The sequence below is a fragment of the Acomys minous genome (assembly GCF_964271855.1).
Source record: "Acomys minous genome assembly, chromosome: 5".
NCBI lineage: Eukaryota > Metazoa > Chordata > Mammalia > Rodentia > Muridae > Acomys > Acomys minous.
This window is the reverse complement of record NC_140494.1, coordinates 9,769,297-9,791,372: the sequence shown is the minus strand read 5'-3', so window position 1 is coordinate 9,791,372 and position 22,076 is coordinate 9,769,297. Positions and strand designations below refer to the sequence as shown.

The 22,076-nt window shown below is 42.3% G+C and overlaps 1 long non-coding RNA gene across 2 annotated transcripts in view; it reads left to right on the top strand.

Annotated features, from left to right (window-relative positions):
* Positions 1-22,076, top strand: part of LOC311597460 — a 34,267-nt gene that overhangs the window by 3,507 nt on the left and 8,684 nt on the right. Inside the window, exons 2-3 of one of the 2 annotated variants that reach the window (XR_014779244.1) lie at positions 19,845-19,893; positions 20,822-20,890. This is a non-coding gene — a long non-coding RNA (uncharacterized lncRNA). Of the gene's footprint in view, positions 1-19,844; positions 19,894-20,821; positions 21,127-22,076 lie in introns of both variants that reach the window. The other variant, XR_014779245.1, reaches the window with a different exon arrangement.

Here is a 22,076-nt window from a genome sequence, read left to right as displayed (position 1 = left end):
ACTGACTGCTCTTTCAAAGGACTCAGGTTCAGTTCCCAGCACACAGATGTGGCCCACACCCGTCTGGAACTCCAATTCCAGAGGTTCCAAAGTTCTTTTTGAACCTTTAAAGATACCAGACACCCATGTGGTGCATATACAGACAAAAAAAATCTATACACACACAAAAATAAAATTTTGTTTAAAAAGATGTGGTCACAGGTCCACCTTTGCAAAAACAAAAAGGACTGAAGTGTACCCAAATGTTATTATATATGTGTAAAATTTTTAATTTTTAAGTTAAAACTGTGTGTGTGTGTGTGTGTGTGTGTGTGTGTGTGTGTGTGTGTGTGTACTTTTCTATGTGGACATATATGGAGATTAGAAGTTAATGTCAGGTTTCTTCTTCCATTTCTTTTCCAGTTTGGTTTTTGAGGCAGGTTCTCTCACTCTTACTCTTTAATTAAGGCGATCAGCTAGCAAACCCCCAGCCTGCCACAATCTCAGCTACCCCATGCTATGTTGACAAGCGCTCACTGCTATACCTTGAGTTTAGATGGGTGCTGGAAAGCTCTATACAGTTCCCCATGCGCTCAGAGCAATACTTACCCAGCTGAGCCATCTACTCAGCCCCATTAAAAGTATTTCCGACCAGCTGCATTAACTGTGCATGCTTAAATCATTTCTAAGAAGACCTCAACCAAATGAACCAAACCCTCTAGAGAAGACTCTGAGTAAAGGAGTGGCCCAAGTAGTCTGGTTTTGGAAAACTCCATAGGTACCGTTATGGTGAAGCAAGTTTTCCAAATGCAGCTAAAGTTTGAAGATTCCAGATCCATGTGAACAGATTCAATATTGAAGGGAAGAAATAAAAAGAGTGTTTCAGCTGAAATAAAAAGAACCAGCTGGAGGTATGGTTCTGTAGTAAAGAATACATGTAGTTAGTGCAAAGTCCTGGCTTCAGACTCCTGACACCATGAAGACGCGCAGGAAGACGAGAGAAGAGCCCTCTAACAGAACCTCACGAACCATAACACTCATTTTCTCTAGACTTCCTGAGATCAGATGTCCAGACATACAGGTAGCATGACAGTGAGCAGTTGGTGTCCAACTGGAAAGCTCATAAGCTCACGTGTACAAATATTTCAGCTCCAAATCCCCAGGGAAGTCAGTAGGAGCACAGAACCATCACTAGAGAAATTCAGACCTGGTAAACCAAACTATTTAAGTGGTATTTCATTACCAAGAGAAGTGATTCAGTCACCTAACGGTGAGCAGATAGCCACTTGGCACTTCATTAGACTCCGCCCCAGCCTAGAAAATGACATATGTTACACAGGTAAGGGCCTAAGTACATACGTGTTCGTGCAGAATGGCTTTGGGACAGGGGAGCTCTGAAAGGTAAAAACCTGCAGCTTTGATAAGCTTCTGTATGCCGGACGGGGTGAGATAGAAGAAACCAATGACTCACTTCCAGGCTCATTGCTTCTACGTTGAAAAGGATATTTATAATAAAGGCAGGAGATGCTAATAAATATAATAGTTAAAATGAGCTTTGTCTCACTTTTTAACTGAGAAAGCTGTACTCAACAGTACCACCCACCACAGCAATTAATAACAAAGTTTTGTTTTGTTTTGTTTTTTAATGGAGTGTATGAAGCCACCAGGCTTCCTAAGCAGCTGCTTGCATAACAAGTTTTGAAAGGAAAAAAAAAATTACGTTTAAGTAGGTCAGCTCACACAGTCTGTGACTGCCTTCTGTGACTTGGGACTTCTTTGAGTCCATTCCCCCTTCCAACTTCCCATTTTCACCAAAGATGCATAAAGTTCGATCTTTCACCCAAAGAATTTTTTCTGTATTTCCTGTATCTATTAGCATCTCTTGGTTTTATGGAGAATATTTTTTGCTGTTCAGAATGTTACTGTTTTAATGAATCTAAGGACAATATTTAGTAAACACGTTAATTTATGTCACCTTATTGTAAATGGAAAAAACTGGGGCCAGGGAACCCCCTATGATCGCAGGAGGTGTAAGACATCTCAGATACGGCTACTAAGTACCCACAGAGGAACTGCGGACAGGGCAGTAATTGCCGCCGTGTTTAGGTCTATCGGGCAACCCCATTAACTAGCTCCCTCAGACATCACCAGGGGGACAATCTAGTCTGAAAAATTGAACGCAGAAGTTAAGAAAATGAAGCGTTCACCTCCAGAAACCTTAGTGGCTTGGCCTGCAATCTGCCCAACAGATCTTTGCTCACTCTAAAATGCCCCCAAGGAGATCCTAGTAGGTACACGATATGTTTGCTTTGGAATCGGACGCCTGGAACGGTTAGTGAAGGACCTGAAAACCCAGGGAGAAGTTCATTCAGCCTTGCTTGTTTGCTTATTTGTTACCTGTGTATCGGGACTGAGACGTCCCACTCAGAGATTGGTTTTCAAATTAAAAGTGAGAGTCTGGAAGATCGCTGAGAGCATAGAGGTTGAAGGGAGGGGAAGCACGCGAGCCCTGACTCCGGAAGGTAAATAAAAGGAGACGCATCTCTCCCCCCAAGTTATTCCCCTTAACCCCTAGACAGGGCTTGCAGCCTCCAGAAAGCCTCTGTCATTATAAATTTTCCACCTCAAGCTACGTCTGCCTCTTACTTGCTTCCCTCGATTTGACTGCCTGAGAAAGGACATGAGGCCTGTCACCAGTTAAAGTAGCATACCACCCACCCAGCGTCATAATCCTGCCTTCACCTCTCAGACCCGGGAGTGTATGCCGACTCCATTGAGAGTCCGCAGATAAGATTCTGATTTCTACTGAACTAACACACATAACAAACTTGAAGTGTTTCCATGTGTAAATACCTTTATTCTAACTTGCCACTTTTCCTGGGACAAAGAGGAAGCGAAATTAGGACAAGCTCTGAACCCTCTCCTTTTATGTGGGGAAGAAAATCTAGTTACAGCAGAGAGGCCCCTGCAAAAGAGACATTCATGCTGAGGTCACTGGCTATGAACCCACAGGGAGAAGGAGGGCCAAAGCATGCTGTCAGTCAAGTGACAAATACTGATTGAGAACCTGTTATTATATGTAGCAGATTGCCACGGGAAAAGAGAGAGTGTAAAGGATACAGCCCACCTTCAAGGGGTCCATAATCTCTATGAGTTAATGAGACTTAGCCCATGAAAAGACTTGGACCAAAAGAAAAAGAAGAAAAACTACACGTGAGAATAAGAGTTAAGTAGTAATATAACAATACGTGCATACTGCCAGGTTCGAGAGAAGATTACAGGGTCCTGGAAGAAAGAAATCAGATGTGAGGCAACCCACAGTCTGAGGCCGTTTGGAGGCAGAACAACAGCTATCTCTGATGTAAGTATTTGCTTCCGTGCCTTGCTGCTTCCCAGCTCTCCTCACTGCGTTTTAAACATACTCCAAGCAAAGAGAAATGCACACATGAGCTCATACGCACTGAGAAAGTGGCAACAGGAAAAAAAAAGCAGGAGCAGAGGTTTTACTTTCGATGGGTTTCTTTTTGGGATTTGTTGGTTTTGGTTTTGGTTTGGCTTTTGTTTTTGTTTGTTTTGTTTTGTTTTGTTGCTCTGTTTTGCTTTGTTGGTCTTGATTTATTCCTTCACTGCCAGAGTGCCAGGTGTCACGTTCTCCAACTTCTAAGGAAGGACTAGGCACAGTGTCTGTGTACATGGGATAATTACACCCTGCTTTCTTTGGGTCCTATTCCAATATTGCAGTAATGATCAACCTAACCACTGGTACAGGTTCATAAACACACAGTCAATGGAGACCACACTGCGATCAGCTTGACATTGTGTTGCAGGCTCTGTCAAGTGCAGTCGTTTCAACCCCAACTCTCTGCAGTTTTATTATTGTCACTTGCATGAACTTCATGTAGTGTGCTCAGACTATTTGTCTAACCTATATTTTTCACAGTCTGGGCTGACGAGGGAGTCTCCATAACCTTGAGGACAGCTGAAAACCTCCACCGTCCTAGCTTCCTACCACCAAAGTCACTGCATTGTCTATCTCCAAAGGAAAGGCCTGCCTCTCCATCATAAAACAAAGAGGTAGGGGGAAAGGAACGCAAATTCAGAAAGGAAGGAAAGAGAGAGGCTAGGAAACAGGAAGAAAGGGAGGAAGGATAGGGAAAGATGAAAAGAGGGAGGGAAGGAAGGAGAAACAGCTGTAAAGGAAGGGGAGAGGTAAGACATGAGGAAGGAGGGAGCGTAGAAAGAAGAACAAGAAAGAGAAGGAAAGAAAGAGTGTGCATGCATTGTTCCGGGGCTCTGTCTTGGCTTGTCACAGCTATTTCACTCAACTGCAATAATAGTGCAATAAAGTTCTAACATCAGTTCCCTCAACAACAAGCCTGCCACCCACACAACCCTGCCACTCAAACGCCTCGCTCACTTTTCTCGTTAGCTTGTTATGATGGGCCTCTTAGTCAAGTCTCAGTTTGACTAACCTGTATTGCCACAGGCAACTGGTTAGTCAACTTTCATCGTATTTAACAAAAGCAATGAAATGGCCCTGAACGCTCCTGCCCCTGCCTCAGCTCTCACAGGCTTTGCCAGACAATCCGGTTAATCAGCTGTTTCTGGAGTTAAGGGACCCCCTAGGACCACAGGTCCCTTAAGCCCATTATTAAATGAAGGACTATGATGTGATTGGAATTCACCAGGCATATAGAAAAGAATATATCATTTACGTGTTCAAACGCACATCTGGAAAAATGATGCCACAGGAACGTGTAAGGGAACTCGAGACAAACATGGGAATAAAAACTAAAGTAATCATAATTAACCTGATATATTGCTTACCATATGCCAAACAGTTCCAAGAATGTTGCCTGTGTTGACTCATCTAATCCCCATTACATTTCAATGAGGTGGGTGCTATAATTAACCCCATTTTACAGACCAGAACCATTAAGGCACAGAAAAGTTAATTGATTTGCCCAGGGTCACACAGCAGTTAAATGGCATCTCAGAATTGAGATCCAAGGAATCAGGCTATAGAAGTATATACTCTTGTAATTCATGCCCCCACATAAAGCAATAAAGGAATATTGCTTACTTATGTCCTCTGTAGCACTCAGTATATTCTCTAAAATCTGGTCCAATAAAAGCTCCAGAAGCAAAAGTCACAGAAGGAAAAAATGGAGTCAAAAATTATTTTCCAAAATCCACATTATATTCTGAGAATCTAAATCCATGTATACAGTTTTCAATCTATGAAATTTACTTTGAAAAAAAAATAAGTTTCATACGAAAAATTTTTGAGGAAGATTGAGGCCCGGTTTCCTCATCCACACAGTTCAGAGGACTAAGCTAATGAATGCAGACCCACTGCAATGTTCCATCTGTGGCCTGTGATCAATAGACAGTAGCTACTATTTATAATTACTAATGGATTCACCTCCCCCCCCCCCCCGACTTGTTCACCATTATCAGATCTAACGTTAAGCGTCTCGCTTACTGCAGAAATGAGTGTTCCCACCCACCCATCTAAACCAACCACAACGCTAGAAAATGATATGCTGGACAGGACTCCTGTTGGGAAATAGCAAGCACACAAGCGAGAACTCCCTCGAGTTAATAATCAGGTTTCAAAGGAAGTACTTACAAACGATGGGGAAAGTTATTTGAGAAAGATCTGTTAGAGCAGATACAGAGGTGGAAACTTGGATACACACCTTGACTGAGAGGAGAACGCTCCAGCCACAGAGTTATAATTAGATAAGGCTCATCCAAATACGAGGAGGACTCAGTCACCGTACTCTGCATGGGAAACCATGGAGCATAATTCTACCAACTCTCCTCCTTCCTGGTTGGTGATTCTACTACCCTGACATAAGAAAAAGTAGAGTAGGGAGCCCAAACGTGTGCAGCAAGGGGCTTGCGCCCTTCATGGGAAGAGTCCTGCAAGGAAGCTGTTAGGCCCTCTTCTCTGGCTGCAGTCATTCTGGGATGGGGTGGGGGAGCACAATCAATGCTCTCAGAGTTCCATGGGTAATTAGAAAGGCTGCTTGGAGAGTTATCAATGCCCAGAATATAAAATTTATTACAGCATCAACAAACAAAACTATACTAAAAACACTGAACCTCTCCTAATTCACACATCTGGACTTCTGTCATGCCACCCACCATGAAGAGAACAAATTTTTTTTAATAACTAAAGATTGATTTGACAGCTTACTATAAAAATACCCACATAGCTATATTTATTGTGCCACTGTTCACAATAACCAAGCTCTGTACTCGCCCTAGGTACCCTTCAATACATGAATAGATAAAGATAATAGGGTACATGTCCATAATGCCATTTCAGTCAGCCGTAATGGAAAATGAAAATAGGTGATTTGCTAGAAACACATGGAGCTAGAGATCGTCATGCCAAGTGCCCTGAGTCAGTCCCATCATCACCACCACAGCCACTACCACCACCACCACCACCTCCAACATCACCAACAACAACAACAACAACATCACCACCACCACCACCGCCTCCTCCACCACCGCCTCCTCCACCGCCTCCTCCACCACCTCCACCACCACCACCACCACCTCCACCACCGCCACCGCCACCTCCACCACCACCACAACCACGGGCAAGTAATCATATGTTGTCTCATGTAAGAAGGGGGCTTTAAAGCAAAAGAGAGCTTGGTGTGGATGTAAAAGCGGAAAGACTGAAATGCCTGATATCTGTTGATTGTATCACTTAAAAATATCATCTTTAAAGTGTTCACACATAGAAGCTTGATGTAGACTTTTGTGTACTCAGAGAGAGACAGCTAATGCAGAGACTCACACAGCTTATCCAAGTACTGAGAATATGTGACAGTGGAATTCTCAGCCCTAAGCAAAACATATTTATCACCCCCTTCACAGTCTACGGAGCATTACAGAAGAGAAGACAGAAAGATCATAAAAGTGAGGATGCAGAGGAGTGCTGTGAAGGGCTATCATCAGAGTATTTCATGGTTGTAAAAATACAAACACAGCAGATATGCATAGAGCCTGCCCGTGTGCGTGCATGCACACATGCGTGCACACGCACACACACAAGGCATAGAGATACGGGGGGAGCCAGCTGGAAATAAAGGAATCGGCAAGAATGAGAGGGGAATGAGTCAAGGTAACCTGGGTGGATATGATCACAGCATACACTAGACATACATGTAATTGTAAAAAAAAATAGATAAAAATTTTCATACTGATTTAGGTCTCTCCTTATTTTTCTGTAAAGTCATTATCTTCATGACAATTCTATCAAAAATCAGAATCCTCATCGCCCAGGTTCCTATATGAGCCCAAATCTACTTATATGAAAGATTGTGAAAGATGATTTGAAGAGAGTAGAAGGAAAAATATAAGTAATTTGAAAAATAACTCTGGAAACTGTGTGATATAAATAGTTGTATGTCTGTGTGTGTGTGTGTGAGTATGCCCATGTATATGTTTGTGTGTGCATTTGTCTGTCTTTGTGCATGTATTTGTATATGTATGTGTGTGTGTGTGTGTGTGTGTGTGTGTGTGTGTGTGGTCTTTGCATCTCTTCCATGTCCCACGTTTCTTTCTTCTCTCTCTCTCTCTCTCTCTCTCTCTCTCTCTCTCTCTCTCTCTCTCTCTCTCTCTCTCTCTCTCTGTGTGTGTGTGTGTGTGTGTGTGTTTACAGTGGATTTAGACATCAGGGTACAGTTTGTAGTATCTGAACTGGTAATCTGATGGCCTGAATTCTCATTTTCACCCTTCACTGATTTCTTGACTGGCTCCAGGCAAGTTCCTTTTAGTCAACCACAGTAGTTAGTGTTGACTTGAATTGTTTCTCAACCACTTAGTAGCTGTGTAACACTAGGCATGTTGCTTAACCTTCTCGCACCCCGGTCTTCTCATCTTTAAAACAAGAATAATGATAGTTCCTAGTTCACAGATGTGTGGTGGATGGCAAATGAGATAGGGTGCATAGTATTGTTTGAGGTATCATAAGTGCTCAATAAATATTAGCCATTGTTATTAGCTCTGAGTCACAGTTCTGTCCTCACACATAGCTTGAGAAGGTTACTGGGTGACCTAATGGATTTTCTCATTGGAAAAACTCCACCATATGGAATGCAGCATATAACTTGAACACCCAAAAAATGTCTGCAGCTACAAATCTTATTTCCCAACACTTACCCACCGGGCTGCTGGTCTTATGGGTTCTTATTTTGCATGCAGCTCTAACAATTGTGTTTATCTGATGTATTAGGCCACAGCAAATTAGATGTCCAAATTAAGAAGGAAAAAGAATACTGGAAGAAAAACACCTGGCAGACAAGAGCCTTTGCAGCATGAGATTAGGGGATGAGAGAGTAAACAATTGCTATCGCAGAGTAAAGTCTATGCACACCACCATGACTCCAAGTCATTAAAACAATTTTAATTACATTGAGCACACTGCTCAAGGCGGTGGCCAAGAGTTAAATAACTTCTATCAAACACAGGAGCTCTTTATAGGCTCAGGATTGTCAGTGTTCTGATCACTTTCCTTAAGGGCAAACGGCACTGACTACTGTTTAAACCTTTGCCCAGAGGTTCTACCCTCCTGTATCTCCTGACCTGGTCTCTCTGGCACCCCACAATATGTAGGAAGATTGTGTGGAATGGCTCAGGTCTCCCAGGAAGGAAGTGGGCATAAGGCAGGAGAATAGCAAGCCAGCTAACCAGCACTGTGTTAAAGAAATGTAGCCTGTGTTTTAAAAAGGGGGCAGGGGGAGGCTTTCCTATATAAATTTGATATCAAACTCCTACCACACCTCAACATCAGTAAGATAATTCCAAATCCAGCTCCTTTTCCAACCCTGAAGGTAATAGACTTGGGCAATAGGATTCACACAGACCTGGAATAAGATGCAAATATTGTCTCAGCCACTTGAATGAGACATCAAAAATACTTCTGTGCATCCCTTTCTCATACTAGTCTGTGGATTCTAATGTCTTGCTTCCCAGGGTCATCAAGGAGAATAAATGCGAGAATGGACACAGAGCACAGTCCAGGGATGTGAGCCGTACTGAAGACATAATGGCAAGCCCTAGGCAATGGCATGTAAGATGTCCAATGTCTTCTCAAACAGACATAGTCTCACCACTTAGGAGCTAGTATGGTTTGAACATGAAATGTCCTCTACAGGTTCATATATGTAACAGGGAGCAACTTGGTGGTATGCTGTGGGGTTTGGGGAAAGTAAGTAGATCCTGAAAACTCTGACCTACTCAAAAACATAAAATCTCTTGACACATTCTAAACCTGGTGGTATTATTGGGAGGTGACAAAAGGCAGGAGGTGGTACCTATTGGCAGGAAGCAGGTTACATAAGACATGCTCTGGGAGCACACAGGCCTTCTGTCCCCTTCTCCCTCCATCCTTCCATCCTCCCTCTGTCGCTTCCTTCTTCCCCTCACTCCACAGCTCATGGCTGCTGTAAAATGAACGCCACCGGTTCCGTTGCCCTGATCTGTGTCTCACCAGAAGTCCAAAGCACTGACACATGAACCAAGCTTCTGAAATCATGAGCCAAGTCTTCTCTCTCCTAACTTACTTATCTCAAGTGTCTGACATAATGACCAAACATTTTAAAAAAAATAAAATAAAATAAAGTGACTAACATGGGCTCTGTAATTGTTTTTGGCATGAGGCAGATGTAAGGGAGAAATTCCTTCCTGTCATTTACCATACATGGATTTTATGAACATCTTTCAGACTTTCTTATCCCTGGTTTCTCTCACCTGCAATTGGGAACACCTGGGGAATTTACTGAAAGAATTTAGGTAGAAACATATTTAAAGAACCTGACTCATTGAATAGCTGAAAGACATTAAATTGAGCCTGAGTCTTCATATGTATTATCTTTGTAAATTTTAAGGAAGTCACACGATACAGTGGGTGGAATATGGGTTATTATGCCCTTTCAAAGGAGGAAGAAGGAAGCTTGGGCCCCATGACACATTTATGTCATGGGGGTCAGTCCTGGAACTCAGGCTTCCAAGACTTGTTGTGCTATTCTGGTATTTTTAAAACTGCATGGGTAGTGGGTGTACATTTGTATATCCACATTTGCATGTGTGGGGGCACACATACTGTGTGGTACACATGCACATGTGTGTTCTTGCATTTGGGGGTTCAAGGTTGATGCTAGGAATCCTAATCTATCACTTTCTACCTCTGTCCTTTCAGGCAGGATCTTGAAATTGAATTCATAGCTCACGGGTAATGGGTACCCTGGCCAGCCAGGTAGCTCTGGGTATGCCTGTTGCTGGGTTTGGAGAGCTAGACTTACAGGTACAATGCTATTCCCACCCAGAATTTACACACATCCCAGGGACCTGAACTGCGTTTCTCATGTTCGCTTCTCTGCACTTTAAATCTGAGCAATCTGCCCATCCCCATTCAAGTGTTTCTATTAGTATGGAGGTAATTCCCACTGGCATGCTAAGACAGAAAAGAAAGGTGGACTTCCTGTCTTCATATTCTCCTGGCACTATTAGAATATTCATGATGATGTTTTTGTTGGTACACCATGAAGTGGCTGGAATAAAAGGGTAACATTCTGCTCTGTATAAGAGCAAACGCAGAGAACAGGAGGGCTCTTGTCTCACATTCAGCTGCAAAAGGCTTCATTCTTTGATGCCTGTCCCCACAAGCACTGATTTCATCCTTAGGTGTTGCCTGGCAGCCATCAGGTGGCTCTCGCTTGCAGCTGGAGCTACAAGCTTACTTGGTTTTGCTCAGCAGAACGCACAGAGAAAACTCTTTCTTCTGTCTAAGAGTTTGTTTCATCTGTTGAACCTACTCCTATCACAGACCTGCTCTTAGGCCAACCAGATGAAACGCAAAGATGCCTGAAGTTTTCTTTCTTGCGTCTCTATTCCTCTCTGTTTCTGTGTCTCTGTGCGTGTCTGCATGCATGTGTGTATATACATACTGGATGTGTTGTGACGTGTGCATGTGTGTACACAAGCATATGGGGGTACAATCACCCATGTATGTATATGGAGAGGACAGGGGTCAGCATCATGGACTTTCCTCTATTGCTCTCCATCTTATTTTTTGTGACAAAATCTCTCGCTGAACTTAAAGTTCACTAGTTTGGCTAGTCTGGCTGGCCAATAATAACCCAAGATTTGCCTGTCTCTGCTCCCCCAGTATTATGGTTACAGGCTCATGCTGGTGATGTTTAAATGGGTGCCAAGGATCTTAAGTAGGGTCCTCAGGTTGATATGGCCACAATTTTACCCACTAAACTATCTCCTCATACCCCTCCCTTCATTTTCTGTGTCAGATGAAGAGTATAGGCTTCTAATATGGCACTGAGGTATCTGCCTCTTACTTAGTCATCTCAGGGATGGGTGGATGCCTAGCTAATTAGGTCCTTTACAGAAGAATACAAGAGCTGTCAGAATGAGTGAAACTCCCAGCTGAATTAATTCACGATACTTGTTTTGAGCATACCTGTGGTTCCCTTAACCAAAGTACTTGATTTCAGGTGATTATTGGGATAAAAAACTGTAAAGAGAGCAGATAAATGCTTCCCCCTCACACAGTTGTGTTCCTTTCTTTTCATTGCTGCTACTTTACAACATTTTATATGAACTATAAGAAATGTGATGGGCATTCTTATGAAGCCAAGTTTTATTAAATCAGTTTGGGACATGAATAGACTTTTTTATATCAGTCTACATCAATTGTTCAGTGGCGTATGGGTTTGCTTTGATGTTTCCATCCATGGAACCCATGGATCTAATATACTTTGACTGTATTCACACCTCATTACTCTTTGTGTTTATGTGTGTGTGTGTGTGTGTGTGTGTGTGTGTGTGTGTGTGTGTGTGTGTTTCAAGACAGGGTTTCTCTGTGTAGCCTTGGCTGTCCTGGGCTCACTTTGTAGAGCAGGCTGGCCTCGAACTCAAGAGAACAGCTTGCCCCTGCCTCCCAAGTGCTGGGATTAATCATTACTCTTTCTTATTCACATTCATCTTTCCTTATCTAGATCTCTAAGAGGCAAAGATATTTAGTGACCCCAGGGGGAAGAAAAATAAATTGTAATAGAGACAAAATACATGAAATAAAATTGAGAACATGATAGAGTGGTTTGAAAAACATAAGACTAGAAATTAGAACATTTTTTGACCTCCTCTGACACCACTCAAGTATGTGCCTATCAGTGATTCACTGAAGAGCGAGATGGAAGTGGGGTCACACATCTGATACAAGATTCATTTTGTTGGTGTCTTTGTTTTAGTCTGCTTTGAGTTTTGTGTAACATCTAGGGTCTGGTTGTATCTGAGATAGCTCAACTACTGGGAGGCATAGGAACACAGGTCAAACAGCAATATCACCAAAAGGTTCCAACCCACAAGTTCAGAGTTATTTATGATGGCAGTGGCTGTTCAGTTCATTCATTTTGGTATCCGGATACTTACCTCCAAAATCTGTAAAGATCCACCAAGATGCCAGTTAGAGTTGAAAGATACCTATGTAACTTGTCAAAATCTTTGTAGTTCTCCCTCATAAGACTCAGTCTTTTCCTGTTACTATTCTTTTTATGTGTATTGGTATGCACACATACACACACTACACACACACATATGCTTGAATGTATGTGTGGGTGTATATGTGTGTGCTGGTGTATATTTGTGTGTGTGTGTGTGTGCGTGTGCGCTCGCGCGCGCGCATGTAGAGGTCCAAGGTTGATGTTAGGACTCTTCCTTGGATGTTCCTCCATCACAGTCGTTGAAGCAGGATTTCTTAGCCAAGATGAGAGCCGGCCAATATGGCTGGTTTCACCTGGCAGCTTGTTCTGGGGATCCTCTTTCTGTCTTCCGAGGCTGAAATTGCAGGTACTTATGTGACATCTAGGGGCCTCATGTTTACTCCGTAAACGTGACCACTGACCCATCTCCCCAGCTCAGCTTTTTAAAGGTATTGTATAAGTGTATGTGTGTGGGGGGGGGGAGGAGGGGGGAGGGGGGGAAGGGAGTGTACACGTCTGTGGGAACACACCCATGCTCACATGTGTAGAGGGTAGAGGTCGATATTGGTTGCTTTCTTTTATGGTTTTCTGCCTTGTTTTTGAGACAAGATCTGGTCCTGAGCCAGGAGCTAACTGTATGCCTAAACCTGCTGGCCAGTGATCTCTTGGGATTGACCTGCCTCTGCCCCTCTGTGCTGGGGTTCTTCATGCACAGCCCTGCACCGCCGAGGTTTTGATATGGGTGATGGAATCTGAACTCAGATCCTTCTGTTTGCACAGCTGACACTGTGACCCACGGAGTCATAATAAAATTATGTTTTCAAGTGACATTCTTCTAAATTGTCTACTCTATGGGCTTTAGATTTACTTCATGTGATAGTGAAACAGTTGCTAAGCTGGTAGGCATCCTTTTGAGGGCACCATGGAGCATCTGTGAGCCCAGGAAATTCATTTCCTAATGTACACCTCGGAGTCCAAGTGAGGGTAGATGGTATGTTTTCCTTTTCACTGCTGGGAACACATCCTAATGAGAAGCTCTTGGCACACCTTGAACATTACACAACTCTATGCAAGTGTAGAGAGTTTTAACTTCTCTTCACTATGCTTAGCCACGCCCAGTGTTGTAACATCACGGCTATCTCAAGCAGATATTATAGAGTTGTCTACTGGCTATAGAATTCATCAAACGTTAGTCAGGACTGGAGCTACCAGTAAGCATGCAGCACTTTGTCATCTTTTCCTGATAGTGGTTTTGATAAGATTGAAAATAGCCTCAACATTAACTTCTGTAATACTGTGTGCATGCACATGCGTGCATGTGTGTGTATGTGTGTGTGTTAGAACAAGCGACTTTAAATGTCAGATGTGATCATCTTCGGTAAATGCCTAAGCCTCACCACACTTTCTGACTTTGCTGACTTGACATTTGCTTCGCCTTTTGGGGAAATATATTTTTCACTGTTAGTCCTCAATCCAGTGATGTAAAAGGAAGCCAACCTTGGGGAGATTCTCAGGGAAGTCCCAAGAGGAGCCTGAGGGTATGTCCCCTTCAACAGAAAAGCCCTTAGCAAATGAGCCTTCGTAAATTGCTCTATGAAAACCTGAGCGATTTAGTAGAAAATAACCCATGCATACTGCCTAAGCTTTCATTCTTTAAAAGTTGTTAATGCCTGCTGGTTATTTTTCCAAACTGTCATTAGCAAACAGAACAAAAAGAAACCAGTTTCCAAAACAACCAGGCAAGAAGTGCTGTGAAATTTTGCAATTCTTCCACTAAATTAACCACCTGATTTTTAAAGTCACTAAGTTAATAAAAATAATTCAGATTTAAGAATAGGATGGAGAGATGGCTCACTCAATAGAGGGTTGCTTCACAAGCAGGAGGACGTGGGCTCAACACTGGGAATCTATGCTAGTAAAAAGAAGGGAGGGAGGGGAAGAGCAATAGGGAGGTGGAGACAGGCCTCTTTGGAGCTCATGGGAAATACAGCCTAGCTGAATGAGCAAGTTCTAGAACAGTGAGTGAACATATCTCAGAAGACAAGGAGGATGAACTCTGAGGAAGAACAGCACACAAGGTTGACCTCTGGCCTCCACACTCACAGGTATGCATATGCACATACAAGTGTATCATGCACACTCACAAGTATACACACACACACACACACACACACACAGAGTGAGGCTCCTAGGCTGACAATCCAAGTTTCTGCAATACCTGACCTGACCGCTTTGCCTGTGCAAAATTTTCTGCCTGGCACCACTACATGAAGAGTTTCTGGCACACAGTGAGAGTTCACTGACCCTACTTTGACCTTGACTTCTCTTTACTCTTGTTCTCTCTATGTGGCAGTCGTATTCATTGAGCATTTCCTAAACTAAGTTCAAGCCATATTTTCTCCATTATGTCTTTGCAAATGACTTATCTTGTAAAACGCTGCCCTAGCAGTTCCCAGTGTACATATCATGCTTTCTCTGGGATTATTGCCCTCACTTTTCAAGTATTATCATATTATGCTTGGACCTGTGCTTGTCTTTTATATGCTATGTGGAGACTTTCAGTCCTCAACCATGCTGTATATTTTTCTATATATCTGTCCTGTACTGCATACAACACTTTACACATGGCTGGCATCTATAATATTAGCTAATATGAATATTTAACTGGTAAGGCTACATCTTTTCATTTTAATCTGAAGATGAAATGATAGACTTCTGTGGAAAATTTGTAAATTTTCTAATCATATTTTTTGCCCAAATGCCTGAAACAGATTTCCAGAATTGGCCACTTAACCAAGAGTGACTATCTTGACTAGATCATCTCCTAAAATTCCAATTTTCTCCATCTGCAAAACTAAAAGAAGAATAATGACTTCCTGTTTCACTACACTATGGTGATAGTTAAGTGTGATGCCTTAGAACGTGTTTATGCAATGTTTAGCACCTTAAAACTATGAACTTTGCGGGCTGTGGAAATGGCTCACTTGGCAAAACGCTGGTTGTGCAGACATGAGGATCTGAGTTCAGTTCAATCTTCAAAACAAAGGAAGGAAAAGAAAAGAACCTGTGTAGTAGCGTATGATTACTCCCGATCGGGAGAGGCAGAAGCAAGGGCTCATTTGTCAGCTAGGAGAGTGGACTTCGAAAGTTCCAGAGCAGTGAAAGACCCTGTTTCAAAAACAATGTGTGTGGTGCCAGAGGAATGACACCTGAGGTTGATCTGTGGCCTCTAAATGTAGACATGCACGAGTTAACCCTCCCCTCCTCTCTCTTTCTCATGCACATACAAATATATACCCAACATAAACACACTACAAATATATACTCACCTTCCCCCATGCCTACATTTCTCAAAATAAACATGATTTTTAGAAATCCCATGAGAACTACAATGATAATAAGCTCCCAAGATGATGCACTCTTGGTCGTCTTTGGATATGTTTGACTTCCTTTAAAACTGTGGCATGTATGAAAAAACGATCTTCCTCTTTCAGTGAAAATTTTGAAGCAACGAAGAGGCAAATGGCTAAGGTACAGTAAATGGCAGCACTCGAGGGAGACCCTTTCCCTCCTCTAGTTGGTAGCTTTGAGCTTAACTGCAATTAGGCCACTGTTCCTCTGCCATTCTTCAGGTGCCATTCAAATTCTGTTTCTTAGAGATGGATGCAAAACAGTATGCCAAACACACCAGTCTCCCTGCAGTTCCAGGAACTCTACAGTCACATTAACAGCTCCGCTGGATCCATGATTTGGTGATGACTCTTCAGATGTCTTTTCTTCCCTCTTGCTCATCCTTAAATCCTAGTCTGTTGGTTTTTAAATTCAAATATTCAGTTTCTTTTTATTTAATTTATTTCTGTTACTGTCTTTAGATAATGTGGAGGGGTGTGTGTGTGTGTGTGTGTGTGTGTGTGTGTGTGTGTGTGTGTGTGTGTGTGTATACAGTTGTCCAAGGAGACCATAGGCAGATGCCCCTGACCTGTGGGCTGGGAAACAAAATTGGATTCTCTAGAAAAGCATGTGTGTTGTTACCTGCTGAGCTAACTCACCAGCCCCTCCTCACTGATTCTTTATTGTTAAAATCTTTTAAGAGCCTTCTACTTGGATGTTCCAGAAGACTGTCCAAATATATATTTTTTTAAATGAAGAAACAGAAGAAAACTAACCTTGTTGGTTCTAATGGTTTTGGAAATAAAATGTCCTCACCAGCTCTAGAGTTGAATGACTGGTTATTGTCTGGTGCTGCTATTCCTGGAAATTTGTGGCACCTTTGGAAAAGCAGGCCTGTCTGTCAAGTGAAGGTCATTGCCCTGCTCATCTTGCTGAACCATTGAGACATGAACAGACTTCACAGCAAGGTTCTACCGCAATGGAACAGCCTCACCTGTTGCCATGACTACCTCACCATGAAGGACTGAAACCTCTAAACTGTGAGCCAAATTAAAGCCTTCCTCCCTTAAGTCGTGCCTCTCAGTCTTTCAGCGGATGAGAAAATTAACTACTACAGCTCCTCCCGGAATGTCTTCTACTCAAATCATCCTAGGGTTTACAACCTTTAGTGTCCGTCTCAGAACTTGCATGAATATCATCCACCCAAGTCCTAACCCCAGAAATGTGGTAGCTACCACAAGCATTATTAATCCTTGTTGCTTCTGTTACATCCCAATTCATCACATTCATCAATTCATATGCATCTCTATGACTGCATGCAGGTGACCTTCTTGCCCCCTTGACAGCTGGATTATCACAAGGCTTCTAATTAAACTCCTCTCATTCTGTAAGCACAGACATCTCTCTCAGATGCACAAGTAATCCTATGCCTTATAGTCTTTCATTGACACCTCATTTCCTTCGGCAAGGGAGATGTGAGGTGGGCTACAGGTTCAAATTCCTCCCAGTGGTATCTATGACCTCCCACCAAGATAATCTCTCTCTCCGTTCTTCAGCTTCATTTGAAATGTCAGTATCTCTTGGAAGACTTTCTTATTAGCCCACTTCCAGTTAACAAGCCTGAACTTAGCCCAGTGACAGTGCGCTTGGCAGCCTGAAGTCTCCTTCAGGAGAGTGCGATTTCATCACCAGCTCTTCTGAGTTCCCCCTGGCTCTTTGAGCTACACCCATCTTGTTCTCGATAAACAAAAAGGTCAATTCTGCCTTCTTCCTCCATTCGCATCTTCACAATTATAAAACAATCTACCTCTTTGACACAATTCCATATTGTCAATCTTGTTGGCTTCAGGAAATCTTCCTAAAGGACCCTCCCTGGTATCCCTTGCTGCTCTACCCATTTTGGATACATTTATTAAATGAATACATACCATTTTAGCACTTTTTAAATGTTAGGACTAAATAATGTGAAACTCAGACATATGTATATACCATTTAAAATTTAAAATTCATGGTGACAATCCTAACTCACCAATTACCCTTGTTTCTAGAAGCCATTGGTTTCTCATGAAAATTCTAGTGCCATATGATACCATCCTATGGGTTGCTGGCCAGGATTCCTCAGAGACTCCCAAACAATACAGACTATAATCGTTATTCGTCATTGCCCACCAGAACTTCTTGATAAAACTCGACTGCTGACAACATCATGCACCTTGGATACAGAACACAGAGAAATCAAGCTGGAGATGAACTGGGAGAGAATCTCTCCTATCTTTCATGGGGCTGGAAGGTGCTGTTGAGGCCGCTGGGATAGAAAGGTGTGGTCTTACCTAGCTATGGATGCTGGGTACCCACTAGCAGAAGAGTGGCATCACTGGGAGGGGAACAACCTCTTTCTGCTTGGATTGGAAGAGTGATCCATGGGAACGAGTACATACCTGGGACTGTAAATATGGTCAAAAGGTCTTGGCCAGGAAAGTCACAAACCCTAGGAGAAAGAACATACTACTTTCTAAATGTGTACATTTGTATCAATAAACGAGTGCTGCTCTCGGAATCTTCTTTTTTTTTTTCCCAGTGGGAAATGGTTAATGTAGTAACTCATAGCTGATCAAATTAATGAGAATGAAGTGACTTTTAAGTGAGTGATTATCCTTGAGTTAGGCACCTGTATCAGCCCCTCCAGGGGCCAGGGGATATCATGGAAGAGGAGAAGATAGGAGCACATTGCAAGATGCTGACTTTTGCATATGACATGACTATTGAAATCAAGGACATACGGTAGCTGTGGCCACCTACATAAGACTTGAACCAAGCAAAAATATAAAAGTCAGGAAGGGCTTAGTTAAAAAGAAGACTAGGACTAGCAGAAATTGTAGTGGGACCAGGGAAGGAGATGGTGGGCGAATATGATCATAACACATTGTAGAGATGTATAAATTTGTCAAATCTTTTAGATTAAAGAAAAGCTTTTTGCAAGAGTCTTGATCTGCATTCTGTTAATAGGGCAGAACAGAAGTTTCTCAAATGGGGACTTGCAATATAATACAGGCAGACATATTATATGTGCAGAGACTAAAAGCCTAAGGGTGGACACCACAGCAGCTTGAGGAGGTCACTCATCCTGACTTACAGAGATCACAGGAAGATGGATAAGGTATGATGTAGATATCATGGCTTCCCTTGATTCTTGACAATATGCTCATGTCTAGACTCTCTTAGAACATCCAGACTTTAGAATGTGCTGCCCTTCCTATTTTTCACTAAAAGACTTAACCATACCCACTGCTTTGCTCTAGAAAGTCACCTCCAGAAGATAAAAAGATCTTGTTTTGCTTTTAAGGACACTTATCAGAGGAAATTAAGTTCAGAAAATAAATAGTTTTAGAATTAATACCAGGTGCCATCTCCTACACTCTGTAGGCTAAGTCAATGGTAACAAATACAGCAAGGTAAAAATAGTATTAGAAGAACACGTGTCGGGGCAGAGTGATGGCTTTGCAAATAAGGCCACTTGTTCTTGCAGAGGACCAACTTCAGTTCCCAGGTGCTTCGAAACTGTAACTCCCACACCCACACAAGGAAGGGGCAATTTGGTGCCTCTAGCCACAGTGTACATACACACAAACAGGCTTATAGTCTCACAATAATATACACACACATACACATAATTCCTAAATAAAATCTTTTACAGTAATAGCTCTGTTAGAAATTCACAAATGCTTGCTGAACCCATTGTGCCTGTGGGAAAGCAATTCCATTGTTAGTAATAGCCTATGTTGTTTGCTTTGGATCATTTTCTATCAGAGTCAGCTTTCCTGAGAACCCTCATTTCCCTATGATGTTGAGTTGGTTTTTTTTCTCATTTTTAGGACAGTTTATCTTCTGGTATCTTTAAATGTGTTTTTTGTTTTGTTTTGTTTTGTTTTTGTTTTTGTTTTTATTCTTGGATAGGCTCATCATGTGAAGCCCATGGTCACGTGGAACTCTAAGCCCTACTGAGGTGAGCCACTCTCCTTTAGTTTTCTATCCTTGAATCTCCCTTTACAACATGGTTTCCTTGCTTCTAAACAACAATTGAGAGGTGGCATTGGTTACACCCTGGGCAATACACAATCTCCCTAAGCAAGTGTTTATCAGAAGGCGTTGTAGAAACTCATCAAGTCACCCGAGTCAAGGACCCAATGAATCACAGTAAGCCTCCACCCAGCTCAGCTGTTCCCTCTGGTAACAATTAATTATATTTTCTTGCTCCCACCTCTAAAGGGCACACATCCCCACGTACCACTGTCACACACTCACTCTGAGTTACAAGATCCTATAAGGTCCCCTTGCTTGGCACTCCCAGTGTGAGATAAGAAATAAAATGTCTATGCCGTCCTATTAAGTGTCTGGGTATAAGGAAAATGTTTTTCTTCAAAACTAGCCTTAAAAGTACTGTAGACTGCTGTGCATTTTAACTTCACATTTTGATTCTTTAACAGGATGAATGCCAAAAAAAAAAAAGTTCTTTACATGAAACTATTCAAGTGTTCAATGCTACCTTATTAATTATGCAAAAAAATAACTTAATTTTCATGATTAGGTGTAGTGTGAGTAGAGAATCAATGAATCTGAGAATTGAAAATGCATGGGATCTGCAGCTAGTGAGCCTGGAGGAAATCCATGCCCTGTCACTTTGTAGCATGACATTAAGCAAGTTAACCAATCTCCATCTAGTAGGATAATACGTACATCTCTCAGAGGCCAGTCACGGGGACTCATGTGCATATAATAATATGCACAGCCCTAAGCAACAACACCTCCTTGAGTAGTGATCACAGCAACCAAAACCATCATCCTGATTGATAACAAGGAGCACCGTGAACTGCTTTCATCAGGTAGATCACTCGAGCCTCTCAATCACAATACTTCCCACTGCTGTTTTACAGATGAGGAGCCTGAGACACAGAAAGGTCATATTGGCTCAAGATCAGGAAAATATGAATTGGATGAACTAGGTATGATCCTGGAATCTACACATTAAAGAACAGTAACCACCACATATATTTTTTTTCTCTCTCCTCAAAATCTAAACCTTGAAGCTGCAGAAGTTTAGAGTTATATTTGAGCTAAGTCATGGAGTCAGAACCTATGACCTTTAGGTGGAAGGTTAGCAATTCAATTGGCCATTCAAAGAAAAATGCACAAGAAGAAAAAGAAGAAAAAAAAAAAGACAGAACCAATGAATGAATAGGTAAGTAGTGGGTTTTCAGTGATAAACCAGAGAGCTTCATTACTGTTTTGAAATCATAAGTGATCCAGTTACTGTGATAAGCTAGTTAACACTCTAAAATAGTCACATCAAATCATAGCCCCGCAGTAAAGTCAGATACAGAATATTCTAGAAGGCCCCAATCTCAGGGCTCTAAAAAGGAAAGAAAGAAACAGATGCTAGCATCTATCACAGCTAGAGTCTCCTCATGCCACACTGTATTGTCATTGACTAGAGTTGGCCTCTGGCGTGCTAAGGTAAGCACATCTGGATTTTGCTACAAGTTTCTCTCTTCTACCCTCTGTTCATTTTCCCCACCCCACATGTATACCCATCATACAGTGAAGTCACAAATCCTTCCCAGGGAGCTGACATAATCTGGAAGCAGAAAAGGTTCTTAAAGTCACTTCATAGAAGCAGCCACTCTGCCCACTCACTCCTAAAACACCCATTGGCTTCAATATCATCTTTCCACCCATGGCAAGCCTTGTGAGCCTTACCATGTCTTGCCTCAGTTCCCAAGTCCACAGGGTTTTCCCACACCCACCCAAGCAGTTACACCAGCCAAGGGAGCCCAAGGCCAAAGTCAGTGAAGACAGAACCAGCTGTACTTGAGATGGGTGTGTGGACTAGATATCAGCTCCTTGTTGCTTCTGACCCAAGGCAAGAGGAGCCAAGGAAACCAGTCCAGTTCTGATAAAGGACTAAGCAAAGTAGGTCAAGAAAAGAGTCACCATCTCTAACTGAACTATTCTGTGGTGGAGCTACAAGATGGTAGCAAAGGTACTAAGTACCAATCTCATAAAAATTTTGCATGATAGGGACCATGGTAGCACTAGCCACATGCCAGGCACTATTCTTGACTGATTAGTACCCTTTCCCACAGTTCTGTGAGGTTGGCACCATTGTCACCATTGCTCAGATGTAGAAAC